The following is a 4,144-nucleotide window of genomic DNA, read 5'->3' as shown; positions in this document are numbered from 1 at the left end:
AACTTTTCACTTTGTTCTCATTTTCTTCCTAAAGATCACGTTGAGATCTTGAAAAAAAAAATTATCCTATTTGTTCTTACGATTGTGATTATAAACGATCTTTATCATTTTTTTTAGATCATTTGCATGTTTATTTGAAGATCAAATAAACTTCGATTCACATTTTTTTCTTAACCCATCTAAATCTAGAAGCGTTGTGTTTGATATTTTTTTTTCTCATAATCTACGTTTGAAGATAACTTTTAAATTTCCCAATTTCTGTAAAAAGGTTACGATTGTGATTATAAACGATCTTTATCATTTTTTTTAGATCATTTACATGTTTATTTGAAGATCAAATAAACTTCCATTCACATCTTTTTCTTAATTCATCTAAATCTAGAAGCGTTGTATTTGATATTTTTTTCTTTCTCATAATCTACGCTTGAAAATAACTTTTAAATTTACCGAATTCTGTAAAAAGAAGAGTTAGATCGTTCTTAAAATCTTTCTCATAATCTACGCTTGAAGATAACTTTTAAATTTACCGAATTCTGTAAAAAGGAGAGTTAGATCGTTCTTAAAATCTTGATGTCCTCTCTTTTTGGAAATTCTTTAACGGAGTAGTTTATGGATTTTCAAAAATGATGTCAACAAAATTCGAACCTACGCACGAAGAGCTCAATTGATTTTAAACCGATCGCANAGATCGTTCTTAAAATCTTTCTCATAATCTACGCTTGAAGATAACTTTTAAATTTACCGAATTCTGTAAAAAGGAGAGTTAGATCGTTCTTAAAATCTTCATGTCCTCTCTTTTTGGAAATTCTATAAGGAAGTAGTTTATGTATTTTCAAAAATGATGTCAACAAAATTCGAACCTACGCACGAAGAGCTCAATTGATTTTAAACCTATCGCATTAGCGACTCAAGCACATCAACATTGGTTAGAAAGAACCATTTTTAATTTCATAAATTATGTAAAAGTAAAATGGTCAATTTGATTTTGTGGAGATTAAAGGGGATCGAGAATAAATCCCATCCACAAACGTCTTTTGTCGGGAGACTATAAATACCCACAGTTATGTAAAATTCAGATTTGTGGATGAATGTAATTCAGATCTCACATTGAGACGTTTTTCTTAGAAATCCGAGCATCATATTTGTCATTTCTAAGTTTCAAGTCATTCTTGTGGTAGAATTGCACCCGAGCCATTCAATCAAGCCTTGATCAAGTTCGATTGTGAAGTGACTCAATTTAGAACAAGGTTTCCAAATCTTGCTTCTAGATCTTCGATCGTAGGTAATCTAATTCTAGCCTTATCTCTTGGTTGATCCAAATTCGTATAATTTCGTATAAAAATGTGTTAATTACTTTGATTCAAGGGTTCTTGCCTCAACAAAAGCTTGGATCTTTGGGTGGAGGATTAGGATTGCCTTCTTAGTTACAAACTCTCCCCTTTCATCCTCAAAAGTTATAATGCCCAATTAAACAGGTTTGGTATAGATCTGATTTAGTTATTTGAATTAGATTTGATTTAGATTTGATTTAGTTATTTGAATTAGTTATTTGAATTAGATTTGATTTAGTTATTTGATTTAGATTTTGTTTTCGATGTATTATCTCGATAATAGCCAATTTCATTCTTCAATAGAATAGAATGAGAGATAGTCATGCCCTAAACTTAGCCAAGTTAAAACTAGAAGCAACAGTCTTTTACTTGTCATTATAAAAGTATGTTGATGGAGAGTTCATTTGTTCAGCCAGCAATTCCGAAATTTAATGGGTAGTATGATCATTGGGCGATGCTCATGGAAAACTTTTTGCGTTCAAAATGGTACTGGGATTTGGTGGAGAATGGGATTCCTGCAACAACAGAAGACATCATTTTCACAAATGCAGTTTTCACAGATGCCTAGAAGAAGCACATTGAAGATCAGAAGTTGAAAGATTTGAAAGCAAAAAATTATTTATTTCAAGCATTAGATCGTTCGATCTTGGAGACAATCCTCAAAAAGGCTATACCAAAGAAAATATGGGATTCTATGAAGCAGAAATATCAAGGTTCGGGTAAAGTGTGCACATTTGCAAGTTCTTCAGAAGGAGTTTGAAATGCTTCACATGAAGGTAGGAGAATCTGTGAATGAGTATTTTGCTCGAACCCTTAGCATAGCCAACAAGATAAATCTAAATGGTGAGAACAAAGAAGATGTTGAAGTAGTTGAAAAAACCTGAGATCTATGACTCCCAAGTTTAATTATATTGTGTGTTCCATTGAGGAGCCCAAGGATACAACTATCTTAACCATGGATGAGTTGCATAGCAACCTGCTTGTGCATGAACAATGCATGAGTTCTCATGTTGAAGAAGGACACACTTTGAAGATCACTCATGGTAAACAATCTAGAGGAAGGGGTCAAGGTCGTGGAAGATTTAGAGGCAGAGGAAGGGGACGAGACAGACAAACCTTCAATAGGGCCATAGTGGAGTGCTATAATTGTCACAAGCTAGGACATTTTCAATGGGAATGTCAAAGCAAGGAGAAGGAGGCAAACTATGCAGAGACTCAAGAAGAGATGTTGCTGACGGCTTACGTGAATATGAATAAGAATATGTGGTTTCTTGACTTGGGATGTAGCAATCATATGTGTGGGAAGAAGGAATATTTTTTAGGTTTTGATCGAAGTTTCAGAGATTCAATAAAGCTGGGTAACAACTCGAGCATGGTTGTAACAGGAAAGGGTAATGAACGGCTACAAGTGAATGGAATCATACAGATAATCACAGGAGTGTTCTATGTGCCAGAGCTGAAGAACAATTTGTTGAGTATTGGGAAATTGCAAGCAAAGGGGCTTATCATTTTGTTTCAAAAGAAAACGTGCAAGGTGTTTCATCCTAAGAGAGGCTTAATCATGGAGACAAATGTCTTCGAATCGAATGTTCGTACTACATGCTATATCTCAACCTGTAGCATCCACTTGTTTCAATACAATCACAGAAGATATTGAGCAACTTCGGCACTGTAGATATGGACATTTGGGCATTAAAGAATTAAAGACTCTTCAGCAAAAGAAGATGGTGGATGGTTTACCACAGCTCAACTCAACATTGAGACTGTGTAAAAATTGTCTGGTGGGTAAGCAACAAAGGCACTCGTTTCCAAAAATGGAGCACATAGTGAGCTTTAAAAATTCTCCAATTGGTGCATGCTGATATTTGTGGACCGATCAAACTCATCTCAAACAGCAAGAAAAGGTACTTGATTACTTTCAGATGACTTCAACATAAAAACATGGGTTTATTTCTTAATAGAAAAATCAGAAGCCTTCGCTGCATTTAAAAACTTTAAAATTCATGNACATTTGGACATTAAAGGATTAAAGACTCTTTAGCAAAAGAAGATGGTGGATGGTTTACCACAGCTCAACTCAACATTGAGACTGTGTAAAAATTGTCTGGTGGGTAAGCAACAAAGGCACTCGTTTCCAAAAATGGAGCACACAGTGAGCTTTAAAAATTCTCCAATTGGTGCATGCTGATATTTGTGGACCGATCAAACTCATCTCAAACAGCAAGAAAAGGTACTTGATTACTTTCAGATGACTTCAGCAGAAAAACATGGGTTTATTTCTTAATAGAAAAAATCAGAAGCCTTTGCTGCATTTAAAAACTTTAAAATTCATGTCGAGAAGAAAACAAACTCATTTATTAAAGCCTTACAAACGGATCGAGGAGGAGAGTTTACATCACAAGAATTCACCAATTTTTGTGATGTAAATAGTATACAAAGACAACTGACAGTTATGAATATTGTAACGATTCAGATTTTCCATTTTTGCCTTGTTTGGTTAAGTTTTTTTTTTTTTTTCTATAAATTACATACCATGATATGCATTTATTCTCGCTCGAAAAGGTGCAATTTTAAACCAGGAAGTTATTACCTTAATGAAAATGGAAAAGATTCGGGTTTCTGGAATAAAAATAGAATCAAATAAAAATAGAATAAATAATTAAATGTAATCTCCCCGGAAATCGAGGATTACTTGCGAGACTTTTATTACCCAATAGAAACATTCCTATTTCTCAGTTTCCTCATCCTAAAACCCTAGAATGCAAATGTCTTCATATTATTTTTATATTCCTATGCCCAACCTTTTACCTCCC

This window comes from Cucurbita pepo, chromosome LG07 (assembly GCF_002806865.2).
Source record: "Cucurbita pepo subsp. pepo cultivar mu-cu-16 chromosome LG07, ASM280686v2, whole genome shotgun sequence".
In the NCBI taxonomy this organism is placed as follows: domain Eukaryota; kingdom Viridiplantae; phylum Streptophyta; class Magnoliopsida; order Cucurbitales; family Cucurbitaceae; genus Cucurbita; species Cucurbita pepo.
Note: the sequence above shows the minus strand (reverse complement) of the source record.